The following is a 15946-nucleotide window of genomic DNA, read 5'->3' as shown; positions in this document are numbered from 1 at the left end:
TCACCTGTGTAACAAGCACGTGTATATATAGCTATAGAGTTAATTAACTGCATCCCTCCAAGGCTGTGTGCCCCTCTTGGGAATGGAAGTTTTGGTGTTTAGCTGCTTGTGGTAGTATAGAGCAAATCCCCTCTGGGACTTGCTTGTGGACTTGTGCTGTAGTTGGGTTGTCAGTCTTCTGGCCTTTGTTTTAATCATTAGTTTCTCCTCTGCATTCTACTTACTAAAGAATGTAGTTTCTAATGTTAGTTATGTTCAGATTTGCCATTAGTACTTTGTTTTAATCAGTGCTGACAAAGTACCTGATTTGATATATGTTCCAGGTAGGCGTTGGGATTTAAGTGTTCTTCTAAAAAAGCTTTTATGCTATAAGAATGGTGTTCCTTGTGTGGACAACAGTTTTATCACTCTCTCCCCTACCCTGTGATAACACTTTCTTCCTCCAACTTACAAAAAAAACACTTCCAAGGAGAAATTTCCCCCCAAAAATGTGGAAGTGCTGTTTGTTGTGCCAAATCCAATAGGGGATTTCTAGTGCTCTGGTTTAATATCCTTGCTGATGGGATGCTCCTGTTGTGGGTGAAACATCTCCAAGAGACACCTTCTCTCCATAGCTTGGTAGAAGAATGTTCCCCTGCTTGTTTTAACATTGAAGGCAACAGAATGGAAGATGACGATACTCTTGGTGTGTAGGTAAATAATATGATTATAGATGAGAACTGGGTTGTACTTTAATTTTTATGTATGTTCAGGATGAAAAAGCAACGCGAGATCGGCAGGTCTTTCCAGAAGAGGAGGGTTGCTCTCAAATAGGTGTGCTTTGTCCCTAGTTTTCCGTTTTCAGTATCACCAGAGAGCTCTTGGTTTTGCCGTTTGATTATAATTTGCATTTAGATTGGCTGCCTGAAGGGGAGTCGTTGCAAGGGGAGATGGGGCTGTATGGCTCGAGCCTCTTGCAGATCTGGCTGAAAGTAATGGCATTTACATAAAAACCATTAGCTCTGTTATTGATAAACATGAAAGGCATCCATTTCATTTAATTTTCTGATGAGGAATCTGTAATATAAGCATACAATAATACTGCAGAAGTAACAGTCCTGCTCCCCCCATCCCTCCTTACTGACCTCTTGTTGTTTTAAGGGCAAGTTTGGCTGGGGATTTTGTTGGTAGGGAGATGTGGAGTTATTGCTATTCCAGTTTACTGAAGTAGCCAGTTGTCTTGCTGCATTGTAGGGAATTATTTAATGCTCATCTTAAGAGGTGTCTCTATTAATTGAACGGGGATTTAATGTCTCCCTGAAGCATAATTGGTCTGTGTGATGTATACTAAGATGTATGCCTAGCAATGCGTCGTCCTATTGTCTGTGTCCCAGTGCAGTTCTATAGGTAATCTTTCGCTTAATCAAAATGGGTTTAAGCAGAAGTTCTGTGGCTCCTTATTAAGGGGATAAAGGGCGTTGAAACAACAAAACCTGTTAAAGGAGCTTCTTTGGTGCATGCTAGGTCGCAGCCCATCTAACCCTTCAGGACTGTGTCTGATAAGCAGTTCTCGCAACCAGTGAGGAAAAACTTGTTTCCCTGTGTGATGCTCTTGGCCACGTGTGTAGTGGTGCATTGGTGGCTAGCATGTAGCACAAAGAGCTGTGATTCACTGTCCCTTTAGTAGCTGGGTTTGTATAGCTCTTGCTGCTGCTGTCTTATATCCTGTTGTACTCTTGGGTTGGATCAGGTCTGGCCTTCCTGAGAGCCTGCAGAGGCAGCCGGTGCCATAGTTGTTTTCAAATGTTACAGCATTTGGTTGAGAGACTTTGCTGTGAGCTTTGCACACTCTTTCTGTTCTCGACCTCAGTGTTGGGGGTGTGTGTGTGTGTCTGGTTTGCATTACTTAGCTGGTCTACTTCTTGATTTAAAACAAAAAAAACCCCAACCCCAAACCTGCATCACTTCATCTATGTTTACAATTGTTTTTCCTCTCTAATAGGCTCCAACCAGATGAGTAGAGAATTGGGTACAAAAAAGGGGCAGATTCCAGTTTTCCAGCAGATCATCTTGTACAGTGAGTACTTTAATATTTCAAGAACAAGATTTTCTATAGTGCCTAATGTTGACTTAAAGTTGACCTCACTGGGGTGCAGCATTAATTCTGCATGCTTGGACAGTGTTGTCCTAGAAATACAAGCTTCCTTGGCTCAGTTCTTGTTTTGGGAGAAGTGCTCCAGCTCCCTTTATCTGAAGCGGTAAATTTTATTCATATCCCATTTCCGGTCGTGTGCATGTTTCAGCAGAGCAGAGAACTGCTGCAGTGATGTCTTGTAACCTGCTCAAGGCTGTCGGGAATCGACACTAAAGGTGTCATGTGTGCCTTCCTGTGCTGCAGAGCAGAGGAGGCTCTAGGGTCAGGAGAGCAAAGATTCACCTCCTCCGTTCCAGCCTTGTTGGAGGTGTTGAACTCCGAGGAGGATGAATGGGGGAACTGCCATGGCACGTGTAGGGGTTAGTCATAAAACTGTGCTGTGAAATCAGGCAAATGAGGCTTGGCTTGACTTGTGGGCTGGAAAGGGTAAGAAAAAAGAAGCGGGAAGTGTTTCCTAATTCATGGTAAGGATGGCAGGTTTTCTCTGAAAGTGGAGGAGAAAATCTTTATTTCATGGGGATTTTTACACATTAAGATATCTTGCATGCATGTTAATGGGCTGTAATAATGAACTCATGCTTTATGAGGTGTCTACAAATGTGTTTAAACTTGCTCCTGTGAGGGACTTTAGCAAGTACTGGCTAATGGGAACATCTTGGCCCATCTGGTGCAGTGGCATAGCCCAACTGCAATAGTTAACTGCCTTCTGTAGGCATCTGCAGGCAGGGAGGATGCTTTGCTGCTGGCTGTAAAATGCAGGTGAGTGTGGGAGCTGCACTGGCTGAGTGGGACCACTGCACAGTTCATGTAACAGTCCCAGCAGGTGACTCCCCTAAGGGTAACATGGGACAACAAATTTTAAAACTCTAGGTGTTGGTAACAGAAGATGAGGATGAAATAATACGCTTTGAAACTGGATTGTGTCATCAGGTTGGTTTAAATACACTGTGGGAGCAGGGCAGAGAACTCCTGTGCTTCTGTGAAAGAAGGGGAAAAAGAGGCGTACTTACTTGTGGCTGCTTAAATTCTCCTGTATCTGAGCAGTATAGTGTGACATGCAGGATGTTCTTGGTTCAGGTGTTTTATTCCTACTCGTGACACCATTAGGCTACCTGGTTATGATTCTGGATTCGGGCAGTCTTTCTAGCCTACTTTTGCAGCATGCTGAACATCACGGGGACTCTCTTCTCTGCTGGTCCATAGCACAAACGTGATGGTGAATAATAAAACTGGAGGTAGCAGGGAGGTCATGTGAAGAACAAATGATGCTGTTATTGACGAACGGTGCCATCATGCCATGGTCTTAATCGACAGATCTAATCCCAATGTGTGTTTAGAGTTAGATCTGCTGACTTCAGTAGCTAAAATAAGTCAATACCATTGAATTCTCTTTCTCCTTGCATATCTTAAGTAGAGCATAGTAAGTTGCAGCCTGACAGCTGTGCAATCCACAGAAGGCCACAGGGCTGCATAGGCCTCCCTGAGGGCATAATTTGGCCTGCAGAACATTTATTATGGCTGGTGTCACGTGCAGCAGGCTCAGCATTGACCTTCAGAAGCTGTTATGCATTTGTGGGCCCGATGGCTGGAGGAATAATGTAGGAGACAAAGATTTTGGCTTTGGAGTATTTTTTTATAGGGCAGAAGACTGTGATTAAAACAAGACTGCAGGTATGAGTTTAGGTCGATAGCTAAGCAAAGGCTGCTCTTGGCAGAGAGCTGGAACAGAGGAGATGCTGGAAACACAGTCTGTCTGTGATTGCCATGGAACAGAATGGGAAAAAAACATGTTTCAAGGGAGTCCTTAACAAGTCATTCTTATGCAAGACTGTCTCTATGGCACTAAATACCTAAATAGCTGGGCTGCAGCTGGAATATGGAAATATTTTCAGGAGACTCATTTTCAGGCATCACCTGAGGCTTCCTGCCTTGGCAGCAAAGCTAAGTATTGCAGGAGGTTGTATTGCAGGTCCCTTCCTTGGAGGATGTGGCACCATCTGTATGAACATGAGCGTAGGCCTGATGCTTCCTGTGCAAGCACCAGGCTTAGCTGTGTACGTGCTTGTGTGGTCTTTGCTCACAACTGCAACTCAGAAGGCTAAGCAAGAGCGGTTAGTTTAGTGTGGCAGAGAGGGTTTGTGCTGCCTGTGCCTCCTGCCTACAGTCCTCCCGAAGAGCGGTGGAGGAGACAAATTCCTGCTTCTTGCTGCTGTTCTTGGAAGATGCTGTAGAATCTTGCTTTTTTGACAACTCAGAACATGGCAAACAAACACCTGAGCTGTGGGAGGCCAGAGGTCTGTCCTATCTCCAGCAGTAGCTCGTGGAAATAGCCTTCATCTCACATTGATTTATTTAGCTCTTGTTTGACCCCACGTGTGCTTTTAGCCTCTGTCCTGTTACCACGCATTTCAAAATTCAACTAGAACTTTGTGTGATGGGCCCCCTCCTGTTGGTAACTGAACCAACCAACTGCTGCCAACTGGTTTCTGGTAATAAGCTCCTGTTTAGGGAATTGTTTGCATGTTTGCCAGTTCCATACTGGTTGGGTTCTGTAAATCCTTGCTGTGTCCCCTGTCAGAGGTCTTTTTTCCAGACTTTGAGCAACCTGGTCTAGTGGAAGGTGTCCCTGCTTGTGGCAGTGGGGTTTGGAACTGGGTGATCTTGAAAGTCTCTTCCAACCCAAACTATGGTTCTATTACTAAAATATCCTAATTAATTCAACCACCCTCACAGAAGATGCTCCATGTCTGTGACAGTCTTCGCTATGCTTCTGTCCACTTTTCTTTTGCCAGTAACTTTTGGTCATGGTGCATGTCTGTGGTTGTTTTTTTTCTTCTCTCAAATGTTCTTACAGTCGTACTTACTAGAAGCTTGAAAGAACCATTAGGTTTCTAAGGGCCTGTCCTTCTGCTTCAATTCTCTGCTTTTATAACCCTGGAAAAGAAACTAGGGATTTTGTATTCTCCACATGATAATAGCCACAGACTTATTCTTTTTCTAAAAAGCAGAAGTTTGTGTCTAATCTAAAGACTCTATCAGAAAAGCTATGAATAAACCTGATACATTCCAGTGCACTGAGTCACTAGAACAATATAGTATTTAACAAGGAGCCTTGGCAGACATTGTGTGGCTTTGTGCTAAAGCTGTCAGCCAGGATATGAGATGTATCTTTGTATACTGCAGCAATTTTGTGAAGCTAAATGGCAGCTGGTATATGCTGCATCTTCTAAATGGGGACAAGAAACACCCTAATGTTAAACCTTGTCGTCCTCCCCCGATTGGTTAAGAGGGGAAACCATATCAAGAGAGATTTAGTCTTACTTAGATAAATATATATTAGTGTCATCAAACAGGTACCGATTCTGCAAGGGAAAGGCAGGAGGTCCCTTTATCCTCTGTGTTTTCCATAAGTGATACTTATTAGTGCTGTGGCTTCCAAAAAGTAGAACTGGAATAGAGCGTGATTAAAATCTTAACACCCCGGGTTGTAGTCGCAGGTCTGCAGTGATGGTCTGACACTCCTGGGGCTATGACAAGTCTTATGTGGTTTTGTATATCTGCCCTGACGTGTATCTATGGCTTCTGTGCTGCCCTAAGGTGAATCATGGCTCCCACAAGGGAGGTTAAAGCCCTGCCCTGTGGGCAGCCTGGGAAACCTGGGCCTCCTCTGTTCGGCTAAGGAACACTTGGGTGTTTTCCTCAGCACTGAGTCAGAGCTCCACGGATCATCCAGGGCAGTTCTAATTTGTGTTGAGGCTTAGATTACAAATTCTGAGCATCCTCCCTGATGCCTCCCAGCTGCATGGTAATTCCCGCCACTGGGCTTTGCTTCCTCTTTCCTCTCTGCCATCTTCCCTGATACTTCCTTACTGCCTTTAAAACCTAAGAACCCCCCACAGTCGTTTGGGCCCGTCTGGCCTTTGCTGGTGGATTTTGTTCTCTTCAGAGAAGCCAGAGGACCTGGCTTCCGTCTGACTCAGCCAACCCCTTGTTTCAAGGGGCCCATGTTGATCACCATTAGGTTATGGTGACCATTTCTGCCATACCAATACCATGCCAAAAGCCGTGCAAATCTTCTGGTGTTGGTACTGGTCTGTGGTATCACAGTACTGCAAAGTAGACCTACATGTGTCTGCAGACCAAGTTCTCCTAGCATTTTTTCTCCTGAAGCAGCTGGTGTTGCTGTTGTCCAGGAAAGTATGTCAACAAATGTACAATCACTTCATTGCACAGATTTGTCCAGACACTGGTAATAAAATGCCAGCTCCCTAAAGTCTCACCTAGCCTGCCAAGATGTGTCACCCTGGGCACACTGAGCTGCATCACGCCATCCTGAATCCAAACTGTGGAGTCCCCTTGGACAGGGGACATGTATGTCCTGAAAAGGAGGTGAGAGGGAGAGAAACGGGTCCAGAAACCACTGGTTGATCTGGGGTCTATCACTACCCAGGGAGTCCCAGCTCCTGCTTGTTTGAAGTGAAGGACTGTTTGTGGGAGGATTTTTCATTCTTTTCTTGTCGTCTTTGTATATATAGTGTATAAATTTTATGGTTCTTTCTCATTCTTTTTACTCATGCTTATGTGAAGTTGCACACAGCTAGCTTGCCAGCCCACAGCCAGCCTGCTGTAACAATTTCAGATGTAGTTTAGTAAGATAGTAAACTGAGAGTAATTTTTAATCCGGTTGGGATAAGAACAGCCAAATTGGCTGTTTCTGCTATTGGTTTCAGGGTTATTTTTGGCTGGCCAGTCCTTGGAGGGTGTAAATACACCAGACATTGATCCCTCTGAAAGACGGATCAGCTCTTCCTGGACAGCACTGGAACACTGCCTCTATTTATTTCTATTTTAACTTTTTTTAGTACATTGACTGAATAATACAGCCAGTGTGGAAAGGGCTTGTAAAATGCTGAGTTACGTGTTGGACTTTGCTCTGCCCAGGAAAATCTCTTGTGATGGAGAGACTCTGTGGAGGGGAAGCCTCATGTGTTAGCTTGGAGTGAGGGCAGGTTCGGAGACCCAGCAGTGATGCTAGGGAAGCGGTATGCTATAAATGGGGACCTCAAGAAGCCAACTAGCACCATCACCCAGGGGACATTTTCATTTAATGCAGCCATTGAAACTGAGACTTGAGGCTGCGTGGGACAATGCTGTAATGGTAGAGCTGTAACAGGCCGCCTTTGTGGTAGAACTACAAAGCCAGCAGTATGCGCTAAAGTGCTCCTGCTTGCTAAGCCTGTAGTATCAGTTTGGGTTCTGTTCTCCTCCTTTCCCCTCCAGGAACTGGTTCATATTTAGGTAGAATAAGCCACTGTTCGTGTATTTATTTCTCTTCTGCTTGCAGTTCTTCTTGAATTACATGGCGGGTTAGAGAAGAGAGCTCAAGTAAGGCTAAAACCATCAAGTTGCATACAAGATCCTCTATATTGTGTTAATGCAGGTCTGCAGCTCTGCATCCCTCTTATTCTCTTGGTGTTGCTATTTTTTTAGGGTATTAAATAACAAAGCTCAGCTATCCCCTGTTGGGCTGTGGTTCCAGCTCCCCTGCTGCTCTTCTCCAGGCTTTTTCTTGGGTTCATTCCTGAACTGCTCCCAGGAGGGTACCTGAGCACACTCCCTAGCTGTATTTTTCATGCTGTCTTTGCTACAGGGACAAAGCTCTAGACTGTTTTCTTTTTGCTTCTGTCTTGTGCTCCCAACCAAGAAGGAGCAGGAAGAATCTGACCATTCCTGTTCAGAAACATCATGCAGCTCTTTCATTTGAAGCAGGGATAAACATCTAATGACACTCCTGGAGCAGCAGAGACAAATAGGCAGAGAATTACTGAACTTGAAGCTGCAATTTTTGTGTTAAGGTAGAGGATCATTGGATTTCGCACATGTTCACTACAAGGGACCATTTCCTGCCAGGCTTTTCTTCATACTTATTACAGGCATGGTTTGTGGGGACTTCTCACTGAACATGTGTTCTCTGCTCTAGAGATAACAGCAGCTGATCAGAAACCCTGTCCCCTGGAGGACAGGCACCCTGCGGGGATGGTTTCCTAGAGCTGTTTGCAGAATGAGTTAGGAAGTAGAGCTGGATTATGCCAGCCTGGAGAACTGTGGGATGACATCGGGTCTTCTCTGCAAAATAAAGGCTATCTTGGCTCTAACCTGTGTCTTGGCCAGGCAAATAACTCTGAATTCAAATTACATACAGATATGCTGAAAGGATGTCGCTTGTGGATGATAGATCATCTTGGAAGTTGGACTGAAGCCAGGGAGCTGAGCCTTCAGTAGATGCCTCCTTTTAGGCAGGCAAGCTTCATTGAACGTGGCCTGATGGTTCTTTTGCCTTGCTCTGCTCCATTTTCTTCCATTGAGCCCCCCAGGTACTGTAGCAGTGACCTGTGACAGCTCAGGAGCTGCTTCCACTCCTGAGGAGCCTGTGTGTGCTCAGGGCTAAGAGGGCTCCATGTTGCGGGAAGTGTCAGGTTCTGGATAATTTGTAAAGCAGAGGCCTTGGCTGTTTGTGCTCATTCTGCATAATAATGGGGTTAGTAACCCTGGGCACTGGCCAGATTTTGGGTTGATTTAAGAATTTCTGGCTTCCCTCGACTTCTCGGGAGTGCAGTATCATTCATTTACCCAAATGCAGGTACCAGTAGCCTGCTCTGGAAGTAATTTAAGTGTATCTGGACTTTGGCACCTAGGAAAGGAATGGTGTTGGAGATGAGAATACTGTAAGGTACAAAGCCTGAGAACAGATTAAAACTTGCTTGTGATACAAAAATGTTGCAGTAATTGTTTACTATAATTAAGCTGGTTTGAAGTGATTTAAAAAGTATTAAAGGGACTCTCCAGGAGGTTTGCATTACTGTAGTAATGATTGGGAAGTCAGGAACAATGTGTACCAGTAGCACTAATGTGCTTCCATGAGTAAAATCCATAGGCAGCTGAACACAAACACTTTCTAGATAGCCCTGGATTTGATAAAAGATTGACTGGTGAAGTTTCAGTTTGAATAAAAGTGCTTTAGCTCATGTTGTCAGATGTTTTCTCTACAATCAAGGTTCACATTGTAGTTTGGAGGGAAGCCCCTGGGAGCAATTGTGGGAAGGGCAAGTGAAGTCATCCTTGCTTTTGTTTGAGCAAGGAAATTTCCGATGAAACCTGATCACAGAAGGCCCAGATACAAAAAGGATTTACTTTGTGAAATTGTTCTGTCATCACTCAGCAGGATAATTGACATGTGATTAGGAAGAAAATATAGCTGAAGGTTTGTGTTTGAGGTTATAAAGCACTCTTCAAAAGGCAGAGCTCTTAAACAGCAACTACTCTGATAAGAACAGGATGCTTATGCCTCCATTATACTGGTATTGATGTAACAGCTGTTGTTGTTTAAACAACCTGTTTCTCACTCCTTCCTCCTCCTGTTGCAGATCAAAGGAAGAGTAGGAATCAGTGTTATTTTTCCAAAAATAATAACAAGCTTATTAAATTTTTCACTTCTGGAAATGTTTTTGTCCTGTGCTTCCTGTACTCTGTGGGTCTCAGACGTGCTGCTCTCTGGGTGTTTAGCTGGTGCTGCTTCTGACTGGAGGATGCTTACTTCTTCAGACCTTTCTTCTGTTACCACCTCCAAAGTGGCACACAAGCTCTTCTTCCAGAGAAGGACTTGGGGATGCTGCTTGATGAGAAGCTCAACATGACCCAGCTTCAGTGTGTGCTTGAAAGCCAAATGTGTGCTGGGCTGACCAGCAGTGTGACCAGCGGGTCAAGGGAGGGGATTCTCCCCCTCTGCTTGTCTCTGGTGAGACCCCCCCCACAGTCCTGAATCCAGCTCTGCGGCAACAACATAAGAAGGACGTGGAGCTGTTGGAGTGAGTCCAGAGGAGGCCATGAAGATGCTGTGAGGGCTGGAGCACCTCTGCTATGCAGACAGGCTGAGAGAGCTGGGCTTGTTCAGCCTGGAGAAGAGAAGGCTCCAGGGAGACCTTAGAGCAGCTTCCAGTGCCTAAAGGGGCCAACAAGAAAGCTGGAGAGGGGCTTTTGACAAGGGCCTGTAGGGACAGGGCAAGGGAGAATGGCTTTAAACTGTCAGAGGGAAGATTTAGATGAGTTCTTAGGCAGAAGTTGTTCCCTGTGAGGGTGGTGAGGCCCTGGCACAGGGTGCCCAGAGAAGCTGTGGCTGCCCCATCCCTGGCAGTGTTCAAGGCCAGGTTGGTTGGGGCTTGGAGCAACCTGCTCTAGTGGAAGGTGTCCCTGCCCGTGGCAGGGGATTGGAACTGAATGAGCTTTAAGGTACCTTCCAACCCAAGTCATTCTGTGATTTCATGATACAAACAAGCCAAGATTTATACCTCCCACAGGCAGCAGAAGGACTGGTGTGGAAGTCACGCACATGTCACTCTGAATATGATGTTTAAAATTCTATCAGAGGAAATCTTCCGGTGAGCAAGGAGCATGGCTTACATCGCTGGGAAGATTCCTGGGTGGAGCAGGTTTCACTTCTGCCTCTGAGCAGACTTCAGCTTGGATCTGCATTATATAGAGCTGCAGAAAAAGTTACCTGGTTTGTAATCTGTAAAAAGTCAGATGATTGTTTTGTGTAGTAGCATTTACACTGTTGAAAAGAGAGGGGGAAGATTTTGCAAGCTGGTATAAAGTCAGTCTGGATCTGGAATGAGTTCAGAGGCATTGCAGTCCCTCAACTCTCTGCACAAGTGTCCAGTGGTGGCTGCTGCTCTGGACAGTGTAGCTCTTATGGGCTGTAGTTCGTGTCTTACAAGGTGGTTTCTATGAAAGCTTTCTAAAAAGAGAGATTTAAGTTGGAAGGGGTGGAAGGCAAATGCATTGCTGCACTGAAACCGCCCCTAGTGAAGGGAGAATGCACTTCTTCCCTTTTCCCCTCCTGTCTTCAGCGTGGGGCTGCCTGGATCCTCTGCTTCATCCTGCTGATCCAGCTGCTGCCTTTCCCTGGGGACAGATATAGTGTCCTTTTAATTCTGTCTGGAGTTCTCACCGTGAGGCATCACAGAGCTGAGGCCTTTCAGGAGGAAAGGAAGCTTTCATTAGGTCTCTAGGGAGCCAATTTATACTGATACTCCTGGGTTTGCTAGTCAAGTGTGTCTTTGTTTCTATATGCTTTTGCCCCTGAGAACTTGCTGTGAGAGTGAGATGAAGTGTCAGTCTGCTGCTGTCTGTGGGACTGCAACCACATGGTTCATAGTTTTGGATCTGTAGCAGGAAGGGGAGGGGGAATTGACAAAATCTTGGGCTGAGAGTGGATGTTTTAGCCTTTATGGTAGAAGTTGGGTTTTGTCATTCTCTCCCAGCAAGTTGGGGATTCTTTCCTCCTGGCATCTTGAGACTAAAGCACTTTTTAATAATTATTATTGGTTTATTTTATCAGTGCTACTATCAGAAGACTAGAAGGTGTGTGGGAAAAGTGATCTCGCCCTTGCCAGCCCTGATACAAGCTAGCGCTGGTATATTACTGTCCGATGTTGGATTGTTTTTTTTTCCATATGGTAAAAAAATCTTAAATATTTAAAGAAGTGGGTGTTATAGCTGCTTTTTTTTGTTTGTTTTTGTTTTTCCTCAAGCCATGTTTAGAAAAAAACCCCACCTGCTATTGAACACTCAGCTTTGCCTAATAGCCAAAGTTAAAAGTTTTATGCGTCTGCCTTGAACACAGTTCAGTCTCTCCAGAAACTCCTTAAAATGGAGAGCAGCCCTAATGGAAAAGCTCTTAAAAAGTCTGTTGGAAACCCCAAATCAGCAGGGGAGAGATTGAAATATCAACAGGAGAAAACAACTGTGTCTTCTGCCTGCGCAGACCGAAGCTCTTCAGAGAGGTTTTCCCTTTTTTTGGGGAAGGTGGAAGTGCAGAGAGTGACCTAAAGAAGTCAGTGGTGAAACCTGGTGCTGTTGCTGGGTCCCCTGATGAGTTCCTGGGTCCCCTCTCCTTGCTCAAATGAAGGTCCCCAGTTTTTCTTTCCTTCTCTTCATTTTATTCAGAGTAAGTGTTCCCATTAGATTGTGTGTGTGAAAGGGTACTGGATTCTGAGATGTATAATGAGGGAATAAGCAGAGAGCAGCATAATTTATGACATGTGAAGTGATTCTCTTCAGAGCATTAATGAGCAGTGACCCGACAGGTAAGTTGTAGGTCTTTTTCCCCTTTCCTCCTAAACCTGTGATCATTTCCCTCCCCAGGCAACCTGTCTTTCACCACCATTAGCGTTGTCTCAGTTTTTTGTCTACATTCAAAAGTTGAACCACTTTATCTGCAATTGATGTGTGCTCCTGTAGGGTGGAGAGCACAGTAGTGGTATAAAAAAGCATTTATAATGGAATGGCTCATTCCTGCATTAGCAGAGGAATAATGAGTGTGAGATATAACTTTAAAGTTATAAAGCTAACTAAATTTAGAGTGTGTCTGTGTGTTATAGGTGAACTGATATAATGTCAGACTGGTGATGCAAGGAAAGGTTTTGCTCCCAGTGTTGTCTTCCCACTGATCTTTCTGGGCTGCTGATATCTTCCTCCTCAGTATAGATAAATTCCTTTGAGCTGAACTCCCTGAATCAGCTTACTCTAGATCCAGGTTTTTAAGTTTGGGAAGAGATGTCTCTCTTCAGCAGCACCAGGCCATTAGATCAGCTGAGCGACAGTGCAAGACCACATCCCAGATAGTCTCACGTGCCAGTAGTGTGTTGTCAGAGGGGCCAAGTGAACCTCATGGAGTTCAAAAAGGCCAAGTGCAAGGTCTTGCGTCTGGGTTGGGGCAATCCCAAGCACAAATACAGGCTGGGAGAGACTGGGTTGAGAGCAGCCCTGAGGAGAAGGACTTGGGGTGTTGGTCAATGAGAAGCTCAACATGACCCAGCTTCAGTGTGCGCTTGAGCCCAGAAACCAACTGTGTCCTGGGCTGCATCACCAGCAGCGTGACCAGCAGGTCGAGGGAGGGGATTCTCCCCCTCTGCTCCACTCTGGTGAGACCCCCCCTTGCAGTCCTGTGTCCAGCTCTGGGGCCTCAGCATAAGAAGGATGTCCAGAGTTGGAGTGAGTCCAGAGGAGGCCATGAAGATGCTGTGAGGGCTGGAGCTCCTCTGCTATGGAGACAGGCTGAGAGAGCTGGGCTGGTTCAGCCTGGAGAAGAGAAGGCTCCAGGGAGACCTTAGAGCAGCTTCCAGTGCCTAAAGGGGCCAACAGGAGCTCTGGAGAGGGGCTTCTGACAAGGGCCTGTAGGGACAGGACAAGGGGGAATGGCTTTAACCTGACAGAGGGGAGATTGAGATGAGATTTTAGGCAGAAGTTGTTCCCTGTGAGGGTGGTGAGGCCCTGGCACAGGTTGCCCAGAGAAGCTGTGGCTGCCCCATCCCTGGCAGTGTTCAAGGCCAGGCTGGACGGGGCTTGGAGCAACCTGCTCTAGTGGAGGGTGTCCCTGCCCATGGCAGGGAGGTTGGGACTAGATGAGCTCTAAGGTCTGTTCTGTCCCAGACCATGTTGTGGTTCTGCGATTTGTATTATACATTTACAGAGAGAGTCAGCCACCCTTGTGCTGCCCTTCAGAATCCCAAGCACACCTCTGTTCCTACCCTGTATCTGCTCAGGGGTGCCTGACAGGGCCTCTTCTGCAGCTGCAGTGTCCAGCAGATGTTCCCCACTTCAGAGAAGCAGACGTTTCTTATGTGTCAGACTCTTCCAGATCATCCTTTACAGAGTCTAATGACTCTGGAAAGTTCCCTGGGGAGGGAGCACTTCACTGCCACTGAACTCCATTAAGTATCAACAACATCCAGCAAGAACGTTATTTTTTCTTAGATATTTTTTCAAGTTGGCTGTAACGCACAGAACATCACAGAGCATGTGCTGTACGCATGATCTGCCCACAGCTCTGCACGCACTTTGGTGGCTGTAAGCAAATGCAGCCATTTCCAGGAAAAGTAACTTAACTCGGGACAACAAAGTAACATGATGTTAAGATGGTTGCCCCACATTACTCACCACAGGGGAGGAAGCGGAAGAACTGCACATCATAGAATGGTTTGGGTTGGAAGGGAGTGGAGGTGAGTTCAACAGCTGGTTGGGCTCTTTCTAAGAGAGTTTTATGCTTTTCAGAGAGGACTTTGAGTTGGTGTCTGTAGCAGATTGCACTTGATATATGAGGTCCTGAGCTGTTCCAAGCTTGTTTATACTTGCTATTTGAGGTTCAAGGCTACTGAGTAATGATTGCTCTGTGTGCGTGTGGTGTTTGCCTCCCATGAGGGCAGGAGAGGGTGAGCAGAGGTGGGTCATTGATCTGTACAATGTCATGATGACAGCCTGCAAGGTGGCCTCTGCAGAATGCTTCACCTGCCAAAGGTATGTGGGGCAAAAGTTTCCTCTTTCGCTCAGTTGGGGCTTTCCTCTGAAAAGCATGGCACTTTCGAGAAGGACTTTGATGCAATTCCAGATGCTAGTGTGATAGGATTCTTAATGCTGTATTTTGAGGGAGAAGTCTTTGCTGAATATAACCTTGGGCAAAGTTTTAAACCAAAAATCAACCAACCAAACAAAAAAAAAGTGAAATGGGAAGTGATAAAGAGTTGGCAGCCATACACCTATGGATTTGTGTGGGAAGGCCAAAAATGTGCTCTCTCTCTCTTATCATAAAGAGCAAAATAACAAGGCCTGGCCTCTGCCCCTTGCCTACACAGGCAGAAGGGTACCACTGCTAGTCCCGGTCCTCTTGCAGCTTCTACTGCTGAGCCTCCCACCTCTCTGTGAAGCTTAGATGAGGAGGGAGGCTGAGATAGCAAAGCGCCCTGTGCATTGACAGGTTGATGTATGGACTTGAATTCAGGGCCTCTGTTCTCCTGCGGGCTTTCAGCCTCTGCCATCCCTGTGGGCAGAGCTGCCCCAGCCCTCCCATCCTCTCCCTGTTCTGGGTGCAGGCATCAGGTCATCAAGCCATTTCTCAGCTGGTACTGTGATGGAGGGCGCTGCTCTGCTCCTCAAAGGGCGGTAGAAGTCCAAAACCAGTCTAAAAACTGCAGATGTTTGTCGTAAGGATGACAGAATGGCAACTGGGAAAGGTGAATGCAGCTCCCTCGCATCACAGTGTGTGTTAAAACACAGCAACATTTCTCATCTGGAATTGCCTTGATTCAGAGTTGTCATCAAGATGAAGTGTACTGCAAATACATACATTTCTGTAAGAATTGCTGTGAATGTGATGGACACCTTTAATAATATCTCAATATCTACCTCACTGTGTGCAATCTTAATTTAACTAGAAGCCAGGGGCATAGATGAGATTTTGAGCCAAACCACTTTGACTCTACCATTAAAGCTAATGCTTGCAGTTGAGATGCATTATTTTAACCCCTGTATTAACCACCATCACGAGTGAGCAGGTTGGAGAAGCAGCCCTGAGATGGATGGCAAAAGAAGCAAGGAGCTGCGTGGGAAGAGCCTTGACTGGATCTGGCATGTTGGGCTGGGTGGAGGAAGCAGTTTGAACTCTCAGAGAAGGGGTAACTAAATGCAGCAGCAAACATCTGCTGGCTGAACCCCACATGTTTCTGATGTCTCCCGGCTGTGCCACATTGCAACAGCACATGTAGTAGTGGAATTGCACAACCAGCTACCTGGTTCCCTGGCTATGTGTCATGTATTCCTGGGTCACTGGAACTGCCTCTGCCTTGGATCAGGAAAGAGAAGATGGTGGCCACCTGCGTGGGGCAGTGACAAAGCTGACTTTCCAGTGGTGGCCCCAGTACGCTGTGGTGTGTAACAGCCTGGTTTTGCAAGCCATACCTTGCAGCTCCTACAGAAAGT

At 45.9% G+C, this 15946-nt stretch overlaps 1 protein-coding gene across 7 annotated transcripts in view; it reads left to right on the top strand.

The window, feature by feature from the left end:
* Window positions 1-15946, top strand: part of EXTL3 (exostosin like glycosyltransferase 3) — a 162661-nt gene that overhangs the window by 47909 nt on the left and 98806 nt on the right. For 6 of the 7 annotated variants that reach the window (XM_030489627.1, XM_030489621.1, XM_030489617.1 and 3 more), the window contains exon 2: window positions 1982-2056. The exons of the other annotated variant lie outside the window; for it this stretch is intronic. The gene's annotated coding sequence lies outside the window, so the exon portion shown is untranslated. The remainder of the gene's footprint in view (window positions 1-1981; window positions 2057-15946) is intronic. 7 annotated transcript variants of the gene reach the window in all.

Source organism: Strigops habroptila, chromosome 6, assembly GCF_004027225.2.
Source record: "Strigops habroptila isolate Jane chromosome 6, bStrHab1.2.pri, whole genome shotgun sequence".
Taxonomy (NCBI): domain Eukaryota; kingdom Metazoa; phylum Chordata; class Aves; order Psittaciformes; family Psittacidae; genus Strigops; species Strigops habroptila.
The sequence above is the reverse complement of the archived record's forward strand: the minus strand, read 5'-3'. Positions and strand labels throughout refer to the sequence as shown.